Genomic DNA, 21,786 nt, shown 5'->3' with positions numbered 1-21,786 from the left:
AATGCTAAAAAACAAGAGAACAATAATCAACAAGTAATGTTATCCAATTAACCACATAGTACAAGTTCTCATTATAGATACACTTTGGAAGAAAACATCAAAGCTTCTGTATTAGATTACTCACTCATTGTTTGAATCTGTTGTAATGCTTTATTTTTTATTTGCTTCCAAAGCAACAGATAACTTTTACTTATGTTTATTGGTTTATAGACAAGACCCCCCAAAAAAACTGGAATGAAAAGGTAGCAGTAATAATTAATAATTATTACGACTGCAAAAAAAATTAGTGAAATCTGCCACATTCTTCTTAAAAGTGAGTGCGTGAGTTCAACAATCCCAAATCAGTATTAATAAAACTGAAATGTATTTATTTATTGAGTTTATAATCATTGCTCTAGGCAAAGCTGGCCTGTGGCTGTAATAATAAAAATCGAAAACAGAATTTTAAAAATCACAACAATCAGAAAGATATCATAAAAAACCTTAAAATACAAGATAACTTTCCTAAATAATAACTTTGTACACTTTACCACAAAAACTGTTTTAGTAACAAAAAATAATCCTATTGCAAAACAATACAATATATCCCAATAATGTATTATTATTGTTGTTATTAACATACAAATATTGAGATGAAAGTTAAGCTTGTTTTGCCAATGATGTCTCTGAAAAGCTCTTTATTCTCTCTTAATGAATTGTATATATGTTATAAAGTCATAAATTGTTGTACTTTAAAGTCTTTCATAGAAACTGAAAGAAAGCTGCTTTAGGAAAAGTGTTAATCTTTTGACAGATGATCCATTAGTGCCTCTTGGCACACCTTGTCTCATTACTAGAAGCAGTTACATGCTGAGCCAATGACAATCTCTCCCTGGGAAGCTTATCCACCAAACATTGTTTTTTGACCGAAAACAGGTGGTCTTATGTTAGTTGTGACATGGGCAGTTAGGATAGCATATGAACCTCTGAATCTGTCCTATCTCATTCATCACCAATCAAGCACTTATACTTACAGCATTTCTAATGTATTTCCAGGGCTCTAGGGAAATGAAAAGAAATTCATATACAATTCTCCTTGGGAATCAAAACACCTAGATGACATGAAACATTTAAAAGATATGGAAAACAGGAATTAGAGTATGGAAATGGAATTTGCCATTAAGCTTAAGACCATTAGCAATAAATGGGGAATAAAATTTTCCCTTGATTCACTTGGAATATTTTATGTGTGAAATAAACACCAGATCAAGCTAATGAAACTCAGCACAGAAAAATATTAACCATGAAAGTATAGAAATATTGAAGAGGCAGTGAGACACAATATGAGCCAGCCATCGGAACAGGATAGCAGCCTGTTCAGGATGTGCATCAGATAAAGCTGAAGCCCAGATCAAAGGCAGAATTTGGAATATATTTTTATTTACCTAGGGTGGAACCGACAAGTCTGAACCAACTTAGTTCTTATTCCAAGATTTTACTAAGCCCCATGCTAAATTTCCTTTCCTGGTACATTTAGTCATGCTTGATTACCTCATATGGATATATCTTGCTTAGAAATGTCATATTTCAGTTAGCTGAATGTTAAAGGTGTAGGCATTTATGGTTTTCCGATGTTCAATGAAGGGAGAACAGAATTTCGATGCTCCCAATCCTGTTCCAGACGTAAGTATGAAATCATTCGGGACTATCTCCAGAAAATCATGGATTGGCTAAGATTACTGCCAAAGCTCAAAGCCAAGTTCTTGAACCAAGTTATCCATATCACATATGCACCACTACAAAGAGAAGAAAATACAACATCAAAAAAGACAAAGAGGTAACTGATCTGCATAATAATTCTGCATTGTAATGTAAAGAGAGAGCTGAATATTCAAAAATAATTACTCTAATTTATATAAGGAGAAAGATCTTGCCTTGGTGGGAACGATTATTACCAGATGCTTTATGTACCTACTAAGCCTGCTGTCCAAATAATGCTGCTAATGGGCAACTTCATCACAAACACTTTTTCACACCAGACTTGAACAGATCTCCAAATACAAGCTGTCTCACAGTTGGGGAACATTATCTAACAGCTTTTCAAAGAATTAAAATCAATGGCCACTATCTTACCTCTGACTTGGCTCAACTTCCTAAGTCTCTTGCTTCTTTTAATTAAATAAAGCAGTTTTTGAGTGATGAGTATGCAAAACAAGACCATGTTGTAGGAATGGAACCCCAGCAGGGGTGAAATCTACTTACCTTCCTTACCAGTTCGGAAGCGTGTTCGCATCACATGCACGCACACATCTTCTGCACATGCGCAGAAGGTAAAAAAACATTACTTCCAGGTTAAAACCAGGAAGTAATGACACCCAGGTGGTGATCGCTACCGGATCACTGAACCACAGGGAAAAATCGCTAACGGATCAGGCGATCTGGTCTGATCTGGGAGCATTTCACCCCTGAACCACAGAGTATATTCTTACTGTATTGTTTCTCTCTTTAAAATCAGTCCGCTAACTGCTGATACTGGACTCAAACTCAGCTTCAAGAAATTGTGAGTTCACGGTTAAAATATGCCTAAACTCACATATTGTCGTTCGGAATAATTCTTATAAAACCGTAGAGCTTATTTAACGTTAAATAACTGATAGCATGTGCAGTTACACTTTTTTATGATTTTATTCTACACATCTGTTTCAAGTATAAGTTTCTTGAAAACACCTAATTTTTTTTCTAAGCTTCTTTTCCTCATGAGAATTTTTTATTTCAAGGCCTGACTGCTCCAGAGAAAAGATTTGCTCCAGCAGGAAACGCTGGTACTGCTGATGGGGTTGGCCATCTTCCTTCCCACATTTTCCTGAAACACTTTCAAACTGTTCTTAGCAGCCTAAGGGCTAGAACATTGCTTCTTCTTTTAAACTGGAAAATTTATTTGTTTCTTTTTAAACATTCTGCCAAAAGTTTTCAGGATGGTAAATTCTATAGCCAAAATAGAATATATTGCAAATGTGGTATAATAATGGAACCATATCTGTTCACCTGCATTTTTTTAAAAAAAAAGTCTAAATGAAACACATCAAGGCACATACATGCCTACTTTCAAGAACCTTGACTACTTTTGCACAATTTGCTAAGGACACCCTTGAAAGACTTTGCAGCACACTTCACTTATTAGGCATCACTGGGGAGATTCAGAAAAGGAGATCTAAGTAAACACTAGCTACATGTTCCCTATAAACTTTACTTAGATGTTCTAAAATGTGACCATTCATGAATTGTTCAGATAGAATTCAAAGTTATAGTCAAAATTAGTTTGCTTCTGTCTCTTCCTAAGAACTTTTTCAAAATAATTTGGGGAAATTTGGGTTGCCAGATTTGGGCTGCAAAAATCCAGGAGACCATCAGATAGTAGCAATAAAAACTTGTCCAAGTTTTTGTGACCCAGATCTAATAACCCTACCTTTTGGACTATTGCAGTTGAATAGTAGGAGAAAAAGTAGGAGTGTAGTTGTTTTATGCTCATTTCTAGGTTCCATTGTGAGAATTCCACCCACTGCCAAGCTTAATTAGAGGACTGCAAGTCCCTGTTTTTAGCCAGTAACCCTTGCTATAAATTGTCTGATTCTTGGAAAGGAAAGTGAGGCCAAATGGACTAAGGAAGAATATGTAGGTTGTATTGAGTTGAACCAAAGAACACCAAAGAATCACATCTGGGTTATAGCCAAAACATGGTGTTGGGGAACCAACAACATATTAAGAGCCTGCTGCTGAAATGTTTAAGATGGCATTACCTGAAAAGCATGAGTTGGAAAAATTTTCCACCCTCTTACAGGTTCTTCAAATCATGGGTCCATTTTAGCTGGAATAAAAATATTAATATACCTTGTGAGTACTAATCTGGATTCATCCTAAGACCCAGTTTGGCACCAGGCTAGAAAGCAGGAGATGGTAAATTTGAGTCCGGTCTTAGCTATGAAAACTAGTCAGGAGACTTTGGGCCAGTCACTGTGTTGGATGTGTTCACCACCTTGAGTGATTTGTAAAAATAATAAAGGTGGAATACAGGTGGAAAATAAATAAATAACAGCCATGTGTTGTGCACTATTTGATTGTCTGCTTATATTACTTATAGTTTTGGGATCTCCAATTCTTAAAAAACAGGCTAAAAGGTTAATCAATGCTGGTGCAATTTCTGGGCTCTATTCAATATCATAGATCAAGAAAAGCATTGATATCATATTACAAAATAAGAGTTCACCCGCAATTCAAATAAATGTTCCCTGGAGAGAATTACTTCTAAATGTAGATTGATCCTGTGCATGCTTCCTGTGAAATAATCCCCACTTCTGATTTATTGGAATTATGAATATTAGCTTCCCTAGCATACTATATCAGAAATTGTCTCAGTTTAAAATTCAGTTTAGCACTCAGTTTAACCCTGGCCATTAGCCAGTTGCTCACAACCATTCTCTCTGTGAACATCTTGTTTCATAAAGTTGCCAGATAGTTTATCATTCTCTGTATGGCCTCCTGTTTACAGGGTTCATTCAAACCCAGTCACATTTTGAAGGAATGTATGAGTGGATAGTCTTGTAATGGGCCTCCAAACAGTTGTGGATTTGGCAGCTATCTGAACAATCACTGTGAGCTTACAGATGATCCATGTACAAAACACCTCCACACAGAGAAGGAAATCCTAATTGGCCCAGGAACCTCATGGAGCGATTCACAGGGCATTCACACAACTGTCAAAGTCACAGCCAAGAAGGAACATTTCCAGTGTGTGTTTGCAATGGGAGATGGGAAAGCTGGTGACCCTCTCATCAAACCTTTCAATATGAGAAATCTCCCTTTTGAGCATGGACTTATGGCTTATGCTTTCTCTCACTGGCATTCTCCCTGTTTTCTTTTGGAAAACAGAACCAAGTAATTTATTTTCCTTCAAAATGAAAAAAAAAATGGTTAGAAAATCTGTAAAGTAACACTAGCCTAACATGAATGTTGACCTCATGCATGCTCTTTGACACTGAATGGAAGTCATTGACTTAAATTGCTGTAGTTGTTCCCTAATATCTCTTCTTCTGGCAAATATCACAGGCAGGAAGCTATGTTTGTGTACGCTGAATCAAGCAAGAAGGGTTGCCTTGTATACTTGTTTTTCTGGTCAGTTTTGTTCCATTTGTTTCATAACAAAAAGGGGGGGGGAGAGAAAAGAGGTCAGATGCAATGTGCCATTTCTTTCTCAGGCTGTAAAATCTTGAAGTAATCCTCTGAATGGATACATATGGAAAAGTCACCTTAGGTCAATAAATATTGGAAAAAATAATAAATTACCCAGCAGCCAATCTCCCACACAAACTTGTACTTGGCAGGAGTTTCCCCAAAACAAGTCAAACTATTTACAACCACTTTTTTTGAAAAGAACGCCAAAATAATCACACCCCTAACTGGCATATGGACCACAATAGTAACATTATCAAGGTTTTGGCATTACGATGGCTCTGTCTGTTGTCTAAACTAAGGATTATTCTCCTGGTTTCTAGCTCGAAACTGGTTAGTCAATCTTTTTGTGTCATTCTTAAAGTACCTTGTATGTTAGAGGGTGTTTTTTTTAAAAAAAATGGTTTAATGATAAAAGCATGGATTCATTCTTTCTAGAAGTCTTCAAAACTAGGTAGCTTGTTGTTTGAGATATTTCTGATCTGGATTTCCAGCATTAAATAAATACTGGCTTAGATTAGATAAATAAAAATATTTTTTATTCGTAAGTAAGTATGATTGTGTGTGTGTGTGTGTGTGTGTGTGTGTGTGTGTGTGTGTGTGTAGGTCTTTGGTTATTCGGGTTTTCTCCTGCGTGAAATTGGAAGTGTCTTGGTGACGTTTCGACGAAGTCTCATTCGTCATCTTCAGGCTGGTGTTTTCGGCTTCGTGCTTCTAGGAGCAATGTGTGATCGCAGCTGTTTCTTCCTTTTAACTGCCAGTGGGGGTGTAAACTGATTGGGTGGGAGCTTGGCTGTGCTCTGATTGGGTGGAGGTGTGTTCTGATTGGTTGGGGGCTTGGCTGTGCTCTGATTGGATGGGGGTTGGCTATGCTCTGATTGGATGGGGGGGTGTTCTGTTTGGGTGAGGGCTTGATTGTGCTCACATATATATATGTATATGTTTTCTTTTCTTTTCGTAGGTCTTTATGTGTATTTCTCTTTAGCCAGGTTCTTCCTACGTAAACCAAGATTTTTCTGCAGCCCTAGTTCTAGGCTTTTTTTCCAGCAGCCAGCAAGCTCTTAGTCTCCCAATAGGCAGCAGGGAGCTTGCTGGCTGCTGGGAAAAAAAGCCTAGAAACTAGTGGATTGGGATTTCACTGAACTAGGACTGCAGAAAAATCTTGGTTTACGTAGGAAGAACCTTGTATTCGGGTCTTCTCCCGTATAAGATTGAGAGCACTTTGGCAACGTTTCGGCAGAATCTCATCTGCCATCATCAGGCTTATGCAAGGGGTCTTCTGCAGCAACTATATACAGTATATATGTATTTCTTTTTAGCCAGGTTCTTCCTACGTAAACCAAGATTTTTATGCAGTACTAGTTCAGTGAAATCACAATCCACTAGTTTCTAGGCTTTTTTTTTTTCTTCTGGCAGCCAGCAAACACTCTGCTGCCCATTGGGAGACTAAGTCTAATTTTCTATGATTTTAATCCTGTTTCTTGTTCTCTTTGTCTACATTCTTTGCTGCTATTGCTTTTATTCTGTACTATTATCTTATAATATTTATCCTATACTCATTTTTTTCAGCATTTATTCTCTTAAAAGTATTTTTGTCATCCACAGCCTCTTTCACTTCATCATTCCACAAGTGTTTTTCATAATTCCCCTTAGCTGAACTGCATATTTTTGTTTACTCTTTGTACTTCTTTTTATATTCTTTTATAAGCAAATTCTTCTTTTACTTACATTTATTTTCCACCTATTCTTTTGGGACAGTAATACTTTCTCATAGACATAAGTAGATTTTAAAACAAGATTTGTACTTCATCTTCAGGCAGTTATTCTATTTGTATTCTACTTTTTTTCATAAATTTCCTTTTCTTCCATGTTCACTTTTTCCCTGTGATCTACTCTTGCCATCCCCCCCCAAAAAAAAAATTGTCAGAGAGCAGCACATCACTGTTATATCTTTTATTAAACCTCTCCATCTTTCATAATAATCAATCAAAACATTTATGTCTTTTCATTCATTCCTTTTCTATGTGTACTTTATGCTTAAATTCTGTATTCAAAACATACATTTTTAAAGCAGATGCTCAACAGATTCTCTGCATTTTCATTCATTCTTGGGTTTCTGAATGACCCAATTACCTTTTCTGTATCATCTCATCTTGTTCCCACCAATCCGTTTATACCACCTTGCAAAATATTTTCTGCCAGATAACATTTAAAACATTTTTTCCACAAAACCCATTTTTGTTTCTAGTCTAATTCTTCTATCATCATCTTTCACCATAATCTAAAATGCAACTGTCACAAATCTATAGAGTCCTACTTTCATGCACACCCAAAACAACTTAAATGGCATCAATTCATTTTCAGTTTTCTGGTTCAAATTTTGTTACATTCATCAGTCTTAAACTATACTTTCACTTTCCTGCTAGTATTCATCTGTTCATTTGTTCTCCTGCACAAAAATCAGGCTACATTTTTCAGACCTATTAAATGCTTCATTTTCTCTTAGTTTGACTGTCATGCAAAGTCTTTATTTCTTTCTTTCATTTATTAATGTATCTACTTTACCATTTGCCCCTTTTATGTTCCAAATTACAGTTTTTTATATGCCATAATCATCACCAGATGGACCCACAATGTTTGATTTTTACCACCCATCATGGCTTTGGTCAACTAAGACTTTCATAAAGTCTCTTCTGTTTTTAGCAAAACAGAAAAGGTGTAGTACAAGCTATGAGCCATAATCACATATGTGATATTCAAATATGGACTCTACCAGTCCATGCTTTGGCCAGTGTGCCATGAGTGCAACCAAACTCCGGTTTTATTAAAACTTGCTATCTATTCTATGCAAGTTAGGATCTTTAATCTAGAGACTACTGACAAAGGCAACATATTATTGCCCACTTTTTAGCAGTTAGGAGTTATTGACCTCAGTATTTTGATACACATTTAGGGTATGAGAATTTCTCTATATTAGATGCTAGAATTGAAAAGAGTCTCAATACACAAACCAATTCTCACTATTACATTCAAGACTCCCAAGAATTTGTCACATTTCAGATTCACGATTGAATTGGTTCCCAAGATAAAATTAGGAGAGAAAAGGAAAAATTAATTATTGATAGTTAAGCTCCCTTTGAGGCAAGACAAACATATATTTGAAGAAACATGGGTACTTAAGGTAGATGTGTTTTCTCATTCATCACTTTTTGAGGTATACCCATTCTCCCCACATCTCTCCCCCCCTCCCATTTTAGGGTATATATGTCTACAAAACATAATGTGTGAATTGACCCTGAGAGAACCTCTGGGAGTGCGATGACCTTTTCCTCACTGAAAGTCTTTTGAGTCAAATACTCCCTCAGGTTCTTTTTAGAAACTTAAATAGCAAAATCTTCCACTGCATTCCATGTGTTAGCACTATGCAATCTGTCACATCTCACTGCTGTGGTATGCCTCCTGATAGCCTCATGAAAATGTATTTTTCTTTAATCTAATCTCATTACTTCTACTTACCAGGAACACCCCAATTAAGTTTTTGTATTTTTAGATATGCCTTACTAAAGAAAGGAAAGGTTAACATCTTCAAAACAAAACAGAGGGACAAACTTTGTTTTATAAATGGGGCCTCTAGCAACATAAATCTTACCAGACATCTTTTAATACCTTGTTATCTTTCAAAATTTAGCAGTGTAAAAATGTACAGCATATTATTATATTTCCAAATCTGGAAAACTGCCATGGAACAATCTGTCGTAAGCAATTTAATTCATCATACTGATGCCAGATTCAGAGGGAGGCATAAGGAAACGGGAGAAGCCAGATTTATTCCCCTCTGCTCTCCCATTAGCCAGGCCCAATCGTCCAAGATTATAAAAGGTGGGTCAATTAACTCGTGGTGCAATCCCCTGCCACTGGTGTTCCCACATGCTTCTTGGCAAGCAGGAGACAGCAAATGGAAGAAGTTGCCGGGCTTTTCTAGCATTAGCATATGGCAGATTAAAGAAGCTGCCAAATCCTGAAGTGTTGGCACAAATGCTAGGCAGAGGAGGCAACTGATTTGGGGTTTAATGAAAGGACAAGTTCAAAGTTATTAGTATTAGTTTCCAAAGACAGCACACTTCTTGTGGGTTTTTCGATCTCAGATGCTAAAATAACATGCTTGATCTTAGTTTCTGCCTAGTGATGCTATAAAAATGAGAGTTTTGGTTTGTAAAGCATGTGTTCTACACCAAGGTATATTGAGAATAATAGTTAAACTGTCTTCTGCACATTGTCCTCACTGTTTGCAGTGTTTGCCAGCCTTAAAGAGCCAAGCAAATGACTGGAAATCATTAACAAATTCATATTTTCCACAATGTCATTCATTACTTTCAATCTTTTCAAATTCCCATTACATGTTCACATATTCCCTGCCACTCTAACCTCAAAATCAGAAGCTTCTAAATATGGCCACTTTAAAATGACAAATACAGATAGTACTTGTTTAGTGACTGATTTGTTTAGCAACCATTTGCAATTATGATGCTGATGAAAAAGTAAGTTTATGATCAATCCTTGCATTTACAATCTTCACAGATCTATAAAGCAAAGGAAGGCTTAGGTAGGCTCATAAACACAGTCACAGTTTCTTTAGTGTCTGCTTCCCTTAACAACTGAGATGCCAGTACCAATTGTGGACTCAAAAGGGGACTATTTGTATAATTGTGTTATTGTCAAAACCAATTTCTAACTGATAGCGTTGCCTAGCAGAAAAGTGCGGCTACTAAGTACAGTAAAGCTCATATGCTATTCAATACAACAAATAAACAAAAACATCTATTTAGTCAAATAAAAAAAAAATCATCCATAGAGTAGTTTATTAAAAAGGAAACTAGTGGAGTAAATTTATCATTTTCAAAATACTAAGATTTCATACAACCTATTCACTTCCCTCAATATGCTAAGCAGACAAGCCCTATGAAAGCATCAAACTGGTCCTTTTATAAATCACAGCTTTAATTTGAACATGCTAATGATCCTGTTAGAACAGGGTAAATTTGTCTGCATGCAAAACTGTTGATTAGCATGGTACATTATCGGTAGAGTTCAAAAAGTCCTTCGCTTTCTGCCTCTAAGGATCTTCAGCAGGCTTTACTCTGCTTTAAGGGGTGGAGAATGAGGAATGGTTCTTTTGACATAGCTGTCATTAAAAAAGTATATAGTTGGTGTGATATTACCCAACAGATGGAAGATAGAATGTAGGCAAAGAAAAGACTAGGCAAGGGATCAAGCAGCACATGAAAATCCCTATCAATAACCCCTTCCCCCACCCCACCCTTCAAATGGGAAAGGGAGAAGCATGAGTCAGAGATAAGCAAATCTACCATATAATTAAGAGAATGTGTAGAATCATGTAAGCAAAGGGGACTCAGCGGTGTCACAGACTCTCTGCCTTCTGAAATTTATAAAATCCTCTTGAGGTTTGCATGAAATAGATCAGTCCATCCCAAATCCTGACCACCCAGGTTTTTTGACCAAGTTGGTTAGATATTATGAAAGGTGAAGTTCTACACATCTGAAAGACATTCAGCCAAAGAAAACCGTAACAGATAAATCAAAGATTATTTGATTTGATCAGCGGAGACTCCCTAGTTTAACATTTTCTTTTCATCAGTGACTATCCAGATTCTGTTTATTCTCAGAAAAAAACAGCAAGAACTACATAAAATCTTATCCTTGGTTCACAATCTTTGTATTCTTATGATTTTATATACTGAAATTTTGATCAGTGAAAAAGAAACCAAGTGGGAAATGGGACTAGAGAGTTCAAAAGCATTCTTTCTACTATTCTTTCCATGATGCTTTTAAACTTCTTTTGGTGCTGTTTATATCTGGACTAACTGTAATACCCATTTTTAGACTTTATAAACTGTCCCTCTAATTACAGGGTAACGCTTCCATGTTCTACCGAGATTTTAAACCCAGGTTGTGTAGATGTTGGGTTAATCCATTCAAACTTTTTAATACACAGGCATGCAACTATTCTATCAGTAAAGCAGGCATTTAAAAGGATATTATTTTCCCTACAGAGGAAAATTTGAGATGCTTCCTAACAGTGTCTAAGATTGCACCAGGACTATTTTGCACAATAGCAATAGCACTTAGACTTATATACTGCTTCAGTTCACAGCCCTCTCGAAGTGGTTTACAATGTCAGCATATTTCCCCCAACAATCTGGCTCCTCATTTTAGTGACCTTGGAAGGATGGAAGGCTGAGTCAAACTTGAACTGGTGAGAAATGAACTACTGCAATACTGCATTCTAACCACTGCGCCACCATCAATCACTAAATGCATTTTCTATCACTAAGCCTTTCCCAAATATTTATTTTTTCAGGCTGGAAACTGCTTAGTTAATTACTTATCTATCTTGTTGATATAGAATCAAGGCCAGCTTGATTATGCACAATACTGGTTGCTGCAGTAAAGCAGTATGTAGTTCAAGAGGTGACCTCTTCATTTCTTTTCAGAGTGTGCAATTCAGTTCAGTCACTTGGCCCCAAAAATATCTTAGCTGGAGTGAATTCTTAACCTGAAAGATTCATTTCTTCAGGGGTTAAGGAGACCCATTAGCAAAGATTTGCCAAAAAAACTTCCAGAGATTCTGCAGCCAGCACTCTGGGCCAGCTCTGATTGTAACCAATGGTATGTCAGCAAATAATTTGTTTTCCAGGCAGTGATATAGTTCAGCACTAAGCAAAAGTGGCTTTACCATCTTTAGTTTCTGGTATGTTAAAGTGTTATAAACTGTCATTAATCACAGTAAGAAGATCAGATATTCAGGAGAGAGAAAACTTATTATAAAAAATGCTTGCTTTGAATTATGAACTTTAAACTATTTATTGTTATTGAAAGAAACAAGACTTAGTTGCACAAGCTGTTGATCAGGGTGTAAAAGAGCTGCATTTGTGGACTTCTGGTCTTGGACAGGCAAAATTATGACCTGAAATCCATATCCACTGAAAGGATTTTGTCGAGTCTGTTGTTTCATAGCACGTAGAATTGAGTGCTTTAATGCCTTAGCATCCAGTTAGTTCTAAGGTAAAGGTAACGGCCCCCTAGGGTCGGGAATTACTAGCACATATATTCTGGGCTTACCAGAAGTAGGGAAACAGGCCGTTTCCTGCCTCTGGAGGGCCTGGAGGCGTGGGGAAGGCCCATTTTTCTTTCTCACCTGGCTCCAGATCCTCTCTATGCATCTGGGGAGGGCGAAAACAGCCTTCCAGACCCCCAAAACGACCCATTTCCCAACTTCCAGTTGTACAAGAAGTGACTTTTTTGTTGTCCTCAGCCTCCAGAGCCTCTCTAGGAGTTTCTGGAGGCTGGGGACATCAAAAAAGTCATTTCCTGTCCAACTGGAAGTTGGGAAACGGGCCGTTTCAGGCCTCTGAGGGGGTGGGGAAAGGCTGTTTTCACCCTCCCCAGATGCATAGAGAGGATCTAGAGCAGTGGTGAAATCTAAAATTCGTTACTACCGGTTCTGTGGGTGTGGCTTGGTGGGGAGGGTAATGTGACTGGGTGGGTGTGGCCAATTTTTTTTTTTTACTTTTAAAACCATTTTTTCTATAACCTCTTTGTTGAAGAGGTTGTAAAAAAATGCTTTCAAAAGGCTCTGACGATCCCAGCTGAGTTTTTTAAAAAGCCTCTGCCGATCAGGCAACTCAGCTTGGATCATCAGAGGCTTTTTTCTTTTAAAAGCCTTTGATGATCCCAGCTGAGCCGCGCGATCATCAGAGGCTTTTTTTTTACTTTTAAAAGCATTTTTTCGGCCGAAGAGATTGTAGAAAAAATGCTTTTAAAAGTAAAAAAAAGCCTCTGATGATTGTGCGGCTCAGTTGGGCATGGGGGGGGCAGGGATTTTTGCTACCGGTTCTCTGAACCACCCGCCTCCATCGCTACCAGGTTGGGCAATCCGGTCCAAACAGGGGGCATTTCACGCCTGATCTGGAGCCAGGTGAGAAAGAAAAACGGGCCTACCAGGCCATCACGTGCCAGGAAGGGGGGGAGGGGGGTTGCGCACGTATGTGCGGGACGCATAGAATTATGGGTGTGGGCACACGCGGGAACCTCCCCTGCCCCCCCTTCCTAGCACGGGATGGCAAAAAGGTTAGCCATCACTGTAATAGAGAAAGAACAGCTAGGGAAATGGCCAATGGATTTGTTTCCTACAGGCAGACATTTCAAAATCTCTTCTCAGACTACAGCTTCAGAGAGTCCAAGAGGAAGCAAATAATATGGATCCTTTTCAATCACTGTTCAGAACTCTTAATATAATATTATATTCTCTGTATATAATATTAATATATAATTAATTATATATATATATAATTAATATTAATTTTATATGTATATAATATTATATGTATATAATATTAAGACAGAATTGATTGCACTTCTGGATTATCGCTGACAAAATCGGGATAGTGCTCATATATTCATCCTCAGTCTTCTTATTCTCCAGTATTTTCAGTACTATCAATTATGGTATCCTTCTAGATTGGCTCAAGGAGTTAGCAGTGGGAAGGACAGTGTTGTGGTGGTTCTCTTCTTTTCTCCAGGGCAGATTCCAGGGGAAGGTCAAGTCCGAAGCCCCTATTTTGGTTGGTTCCTTCAGGGCTCCATTCTCCCCCATTTCCTGCTTAACATCTATTTGAAGCCACTGGGTGAGGTCGTCCAAGAAGTTAGGTTTTATGAGAATGTTGGTGATATTCAGTTATGCATCTGACCAAGTCATGTTATCAAGGTTCTGTCTCAGAGTCTGCAGACTTTGCGAACCTAGATAGGGAAGAATAGGCTTAGGTTTAACCAAAAAAACCCTGAGTGGCTGTGGGTTTTAGGGCTTCCCAATATAGTGACTTTCCATCATTAGTTTTCAATGGGATATCACTGTCCCAGAAAGAACTAGGTTACAATATGATGACCCTCCTGAACACTCCGTTTCTACTCTAAAAGTGGATAGCTGCCATGACCAGGATGGCCTCTGCAGAAATCCTTCTTGTGTGCTGATTGTGTTTATAGCAATAGCAATAGCACTTAGACTTGTATACCGCTTTACAGTGCTTTACAGCCCTCTCTAAGCAGTTTACAGAGTCAGCATATTGCCCCCAACAATTTGGGTGCTCATTTTACCCACCTCAGAAGGATGGGAAGTTGAGTCAACCTTGACTCTGGTGAGATTTGAACTGCCAAATTGCAGCCAGCTAGCAGTCAGCAGAAGTAGCCTGCAGTACTGCACTCTAACCACTGTGCCACTGTGGCTCACGGATTAGGGGTCCTGCTCATAGCCACTCATGCCTTGATTTTCTTTCTGAATTTTAGCAATTTCCTCACTTGGAAGCCCACAGATAAGTTGCAACTGATGCAGAATATAGCCACACTGTAGAACATCCAAGTAACACTACTCACTATGAGTAAGCTTCTTGGTGCAATTCAAGGTGCTGGTTGTCATCTATAAAGTCCTTCATGACATAGCGCTGTGTTATTTGACTCTCTCAATTATTTCTGCCTGTTTCACAAGTTCTGAAAGAGTGGGCTTGTTCCAGGTCCTTTCTATCAAACAGTGTCACCTGATTGGATTCAGGAGACATCCCTGCTCTCTCATTGGGCCTACCCTGTGAAACAACATGTCCCTTGTGGTCTTAGAGTGGCCCCAACTCTTCTGGGGTTTCATAAAATATTGAAGATCTATATTTTTCCCTCAGGCATTGGACCAAGGAAAAACCAGTGTTCCGCTTTCATTCTTTGATAGGTACATTTATGAGTACAGTTTTTTCAAACGTAAGTTCTCTTTTGTAACATTAATCATTGTTGTCTGCAAGGAACTTTTAGCATTGAATTTTTCAAAAAAATAATCTAAGAAAGACAAATTTCAGCAGAGATTGATGTCAGCATTCACTCCTCTGTGAAGTCCAGTGAGGGCGCTTTTTTTTTTTGGTGGAATTGTTCTATAAACTTAGTTATATCTAGTTTAATCTTAACATTCATTTCTCAATAAGGGAAATAATACTGTTGATAACCTAGCTGAAAATTTTGTTGTCCATTACTAAGATGACATATGTGAAGTCAAAATCATTATTTAACTCTTTATTACCTTGTGCCAATTAGAGACTTCACGTAGAGACTCACAAACTCTGATACAAGAAGGAAGAGAATACTTGGGTGCAAATGTATTCATAAAATCATATCAGCTTTTGATTCTAACTACAGGTAATCCTCACTTAACAACAGTAAATGAAACCAGAATTTCTGTCGCTAAGCAATTCAGGCATAAAACTCACTGTCATGTGACCATTTCACTTACCAAGGAGAGTGCAACTTCTAACTGGCTTCCCTATTTTCTATAGTTCCTGGAAGCTAGTAGGGAAGGTCACATATTATGATCACCGAACAGCAAGAGACTGCAATGGTTAGAAATCCAAGACAGTTGCTGAACACTAGGATCATGTTCACATGACCCCTGAAATTCTATGATGAGCAGAATTTTGAGGACCGGTCACAACACTAATTCATTCAGTACTGTTGCAAATTTGAACAGTCACTGAATGAGTAGTTATTAAACAAGAACCACCTGTACATGCTCTTTTGGCTCTTAACAGACCTATTATATATCCTGTAAGCAACTTACTTAAAGAAAGCAGTTATCAAGCTTGCCATACAATTCTTCAACAGCTTTGCTTAGAGAAAACCAAATGTGGATTGCATCATCCTTAGTATAAAGGAAGATGGAATACAAATTATTATTAAAAATAACTTCTAGCAGCTCATTGTTTTTTAAAAAAAATTAAAAACTGAATTATGTATGATGATCCAGATGTAAAATACGGAGAGCTAATTCATTTCTATATATTTAAATAAATCTCTTAAATTGGTAACAGGATTTCTTAGCGCTGTAAAAAAAAACACGTGGCTGATTTTCAAATGTGCCTCCTATGCCCACAACTCTAAAAATAGCTAGAGGCCACTACAGTCAGGAAAATGGGGAACATTTCATCTTGAGGATCTTATAACGGACTAGCCACAGATGTTTTTGCATTATGAATCTCCTCTAAGATACATTTATAGCTGTTTAGCATCCTTCTCATCAATCTGAAAATTTCTTGAAAGACAGATGTGCACAAATTACGTCTCCCCACCCCGAGGTTCACTTAGCCATCCCCTTATTCCATTCTATATGTGATATCTCCATTCAAAGATTAAATGGAGTTAATCAGATTGTGAGAAGAGGAGCATACCCTAATTATTACCATTATTACATTAATCATTTCTATTAAAAGAAAAAGACTGATTATTTGATAAAAAGCAACTAAACTGGGCCATGATCTATAGCTGTTTGAGGGATGATATATCCTTGATATCAGCAATTGATCTCTCCACGAATCCCTTTCTGCTACTTGGAAGTTTCTGAGGATTATAAAACTTGATTCCAATATGATCCTATCTAATCCCCATCTCGTAGCAAGATGTGCACATAGAAACCATAAGCAACCACCAGACTTTGAAAACCTTAGTGATACAATTTGCAGCTTAGAAAAAGAAAGCCAACTACACATAAAATGTATTTTATTTTAAGATAAACTACCTTCTGGAAATAAGACAGGATACATACCGTAAAAAGTTAATTCAAATATACATATGGAATACTTAACTCTGTATTGGATTGTCATATTGGACCTTTTCAGAAAAAAACAAAAATATGGCGGGAAAGGGGTAAAGTGGACGATTGAATAAATGAAACTTCAAAGTAGCAATAAATTGTCAGCACAGAGGAATAACAACTGGGGGGTTTAAAGGAGCTCAACATTATATGTAACATGTAATTAGAACCCGACTGCTCTCTTCTTCATGCCTGCCATTTAAACGTCTGGTTCAAACTATTTATTATTTTATTCCACTTGAACTCCACCTGAATCCAAATGACTCTCAGTAGTTCACAATAAAATGATATAAAAACAGAAAGATACAAAAAATTAATCAAAGAAGGTACAAAAATAACTACAAAATCATCATTAAAAAAAAAATCCTGGGTGATACTGGACTCATTGCAACTTTCATAATTCCCCCACTTGCTCCCCTTTGCTTACATAACCAACTCCTCATTTATTTTATTGAAGATTATCTGTAGCAGCAGATTATTAGTAATTGATCAGTCCACAACCCTCTCTTCAGAACTTGACCCTTTCCTTCCCTTCCCTAGCCAAATCCTCAAACGCAGATTGTCCAGTCTGTGGCCCATGGCCACATATGGCTCTAGACCAGAGGTGAAATGCTCCCGCTTCGGACCGGCTCGGGTGAGTAGGTAGCGATGGCAGTGGGCAGTTCGGAGAACCGGTAGCAAAAATCCCTGCCCCCGCCCACCATGCCCAGCTGAGCCCCGCGATCATCAGAGCCTTTTTTTCCTTTTAAATGGCTCTGACCAGCCAAGCTCTGACATCCCAGCTGAGTTGCCTGCTAATCAGGCAACTCAGCTTGGATCGCCAGAGCCATGTAAAAGAAAAAAAATTTCTTTTTTTTCTCCCCCCTGCCCCCCACAGCCTCCAGCTTGCTTACCTTAGCTGCTGATCGCATGGCGATCAGCAGCTAAGGTATCAGCAAGCAACTGAATCTCCCTACCTGCAATCAAGCTCATCAGTGAGCAGCTCTTTCTGCCAGCCTGCCTTCCTGCCTAGACTTGTGGATTTCAACTCCCAGCAAAGCTGGCTGAGGAATTCTGGGAGTTGAAGTCCACAAGTCTTAAAGTTGCCAAGTTGGAGACCCCTGTTCTATTGGATAAGTTTTTTCCCCTTTGGGAGCTTTAAAAACAATAGTTAATTCGGGTATTTTTTAGTTGTTCTTTTTTTAGACCTAGCCATTTAAAGTTTAGGAAGTTTTAAATTTAGCTGCTTTTATATAAATATAAAAATAAATTAAAATAAAATAATATTTGTGCAGCTTTCTGAGATTTACTGTGTTTCTGTAGTGTTTCACTCTAACTACACAAACACACAAAATCTCACAAAGCTGTATGTGGAATTTTGTGTGTGTAAAGTGTGAAAGTTGGTTTTTTGGGTTTTTTGTGGCTGTGTGAGGTTCCTGCTTGTTGCAGGGGCCATTTGGGTCTAGCACAGCTGCTTTTACATTGTGGGTGAGCCAGTTGTGTTGTGTGTGTGTAAAGTGTGAAAGTTGTTTTTTTGGGCTTTTTGTGGCTGTGTGAGGTTCCTGCTTGTTGGGGGACCATTTTGAGTCTAGCACAGCTGCTTTTACATTTTACACCCTCAACTGGGTGAGCCAGTTGTGTTGTGTTGTGTTTTGTAGGTTAAAAAAGGGCAAAGAAGTGACATTGACTTGGCCACGCCCACCCAGTCACCTTACCACCAAGCCCTGCCCAGTAATTAAGCCACACCCACAGAACCGGTAGCAAAAAAAATTAGATTTCACCCCTGCTCTAGACAGCTAGTAATATGTTTCCTATTTTGTTTTAATGTTATAAAAATATTTTTAAAATGAAGGAAGTTTCTTTATATACATTAACTATATTATATCTTCTACATCTGGCCTACATCTTCACTCAGTGAGGCCCAGGCAAGTCAAAAGATTAGACACCCATTCTCTAATGCAGGTGTGTCAAACTCACGTTGTCACCATGGTGTCACGTGATATATTGGGACTTTTTCCCCCTTCGTTAAATTGGAAGTGGGTTTGGCCAACACATGATGCATCCAGCCCACAGACCATGAGTTTGACACGCCTGCGTTGGCTGCTTACTGACTGAAGAATTCTGAAACTGAAGTCCACATATCTTAAAGTTGCCAAAGTTTCATTTTTTTGAGGAAACTGAATGTAAGTTCATATGAAGCATTTTATATAGTCACAAAAATGGCACTTCATTTTATGTAGCCCACAGCAGAAAGGCCTGTATTGGCATATACATACTACCATATAAAGAGCTACAGAAAACAGCATGGATACTTCTTCTATTATAGAATTTGTTATTTCCAGCTGGCTACTCTCTGAACCCTATTTTCAACTCTTTGAAAATGCTTACACTTGCAACTTACATGCTAGAGATACTGTGATTTGATGAGCAACTTCCAGATTCTGGGATTCTCCCTTCTTAAAGCTCCTTCTTCTCTTTGAAGGAGCGCAGCTGGACTGGACAGCACTTCAAAGAGAGAACATCTTTAAGCACAAGGTTGTCTCTCTGTAAATTAGGACACAAAGCAAACTCTAAGTCAGCACACAAATAACAACTGTCAGGGCAAAAACAAATTCTAACAACATTCCAACAAGCTGTTTCCTCTCATCTTCCCTCAATCACGTGCATTTTATTCTTTTTAAAAGTCTATTTTTTTACAAACGTCTAGATGGGACTGCTGGGATGAACTCTATTAGCAATCTGAGACTGACATTATTTCTTTGTACAAATCCATAAAGTGCTCTGGAGTTCCAGCTTGAATCAAACAGCAATTTTTGTTATTGTTTGAAATGATGGCAATATTCATTTCCTCACTGTAAATCAATTAACTTACAGAAAAATAATCAGGACATATTAGAGGGGTTTGTGTGTATGTTGTTTGTTTTTAATTTACAAGTAATATAAGCCTTTAGATTATGAGCCAGCAGGTTTTCCATTTTATTTTTCTACAACTCCTAATAATTTAAACTCTATGTTCCGATTACTCAAATTCAATATGGTATTTGTTTTAAAAGAAATTTACCAGTGATAATGCCAGAGCATTTTGGGCAAGCAGAAGCTTAGAACACAGAATAAATGGGGAATGAATGAGGGTACCATTATGTATGGAGAGGAGGTTAAACACATCTACATGGTAGCCATAACCACATGATCAAAATCCTTCTTGTTACATGCTGTGTTTGCAATGATGCTAAAAAGGGTCAGCAATTGATCACCCAGTCACACCTGCTAGTGTGACATTGTGGACCACTCTTCAGATGCCCCTGAACACAGATAATATATTTAAAATTACTTAAACAGCTGCCCCAAGAGTAGATGGGTAGCAAACAAACATAAAAACAAATAAATAACTGCATTCCTGTTACGAACTGGCCATGTTTGGCATCTTTAAGAACGTGTATTTAAACTGAATTGGCCTCATTTAATAGCTAGAATCATCGTTATTTTAACAGATTACATCTGGTTTAAAATTAAAATTCCCAACTATTGTGGCTGACTGGTGTTGTTTTGCTTATTTACCAAATAACATGACTAGTTACATATTTAGTGTCATATGTAAATAAATACACTTTTTAAATTATATCTACAATGCTTTTTAAAGAAGTACATATAATGAACCTGGGCTGTTTTTATCCTACTTGTCAACAATATGTATCCCAGAGCAACTTTACTGCATGGGAATAGGCAGATTTAAGGTAAGCAAGTCTTTTTTTTTCAATATGACCAAATTAATTTTAATTGGAAAAAGTTAAATATAAATAGTTTGCCTCGCTGTAAAAACCGTGTAGGAATGGTTTTGCATTAAATGTCTTGGACCCAGCCCCTGGCTTGAATTTTAATTGTTGGGCAAGTTACCCAGGGAAATAATTGAATATTTTCTTAAGGTTAATCCAAATGTTCTTCTATGGAATGTTCGATGTGGTTAGGGGAAAAAAATGCAGTTTGGATTCTAAAGCAAATTGCCAGGCAATTAAAAATTATGCTTAAAAATCATACTAAAAACATAAGTACATGTTTTTCTTTTGCCGTTCTGATATTTTTTAACCAGCCTTGTTGGAAGCAGGAGCAGAAGAGACTATTTCATTAACGATTGTATATTTCCACCCTGGAAACTTTGTGGCTTTCAAGAAATTCTGTGTCTACTTTCAATGGAGAAATAAAGAGCTAGTACAAGTGAAACAAAGAATTCCAGATTTTCCAAGTTATGGGAGAAAAATAAATCACCTGATCTTTACATTAGATATATCACTGTCTCTTCTTTCTTCAGTGCTTCATTCTCACAGTGCAACTCCAGTTGCCTCCTTATGGATTGTGGTTATTCCATAAGGTTTACTCCTCCATTCCTTCTACCCTTCCTCCCAGTACACACATACACAAATATACACATCAGATCCCAGTCACATGTTATGATGTCATGAAGACTGTAGGCCTCAGCCTGCATAATCAGCTCCACAGCACACCAGGATGCTTCCTGTTTCAGCCATTTGAGAAGCCAGGACAGTTTGTCTGCACTGCAGAAAAGAACATGAATTACCTTACCTCTGTGTATCCTAACAACCTTTACTGTACATTTTACCACATGCTCAATTTATGATTCAGAAAAGGGGGAAAGAAAAAGCTCAAGACCTTGAAATAATACCTAAAACAGAGTTTTTATGAACCCAGGATAACTCAGACTGTGAACACGAGTCCTTATGTAAGATCTTGATATGATTCTTGCCTATTTAACCTATCCAAAGATAGTGGGAATAAAATAAGACTTAAAATACATTCCCCTGACAGGTAATATCATCATTACCTTTTGTTGATATTTCAGGTTCAGTCTATTATCAATCTCTTTGTGGAAAGATCCCTAAGATGCTATAAAA

At 37.6% G+C, this 21,786-nt stretch overlaps 1 long non-coding RNA gene across 1 annotated transcript; it reads right to left on the bottom strand.

Moving 5' to 3' along the window:
* Positions 1–347: 347 nt before the first annotated feature.
* On the bottom strand, positions 348–21,306 carry LOC117671654 (uncharacterized). The gene is made up of 3 exons (XR_004592962.3): positions 21,143–21,306; positions 19,281–19,423; positions 348–1,775 (listed from the first exon to the last, which is right to left on the bottom strand). It is a non-coding gene; the product is annotated as an uncharacterized LOC117671654 (long non-coding RNA).
* Between the last annotated feature and the right edge of the window lie 480 nt (positions 21,307–21,786).

The sequence above is a fragment of the Pantherophis guttatus genome, chromosome 1 (genome assembly GCF_059756535.1).
Source record: "Pantherophis guttatus breed Tessera chromosome 1, ASM5975653v1, whole genome shotgun sequence".
Lineage (NCBI taxonomy): Eukaryota > Metazoa > Chordata > Lepidosauria > Squamata > Colubridae > Pantherophis > Pantherophis guttatus.
This window is presented reverse-complemented; position numbering and strand designations above follow the sequence as displayed.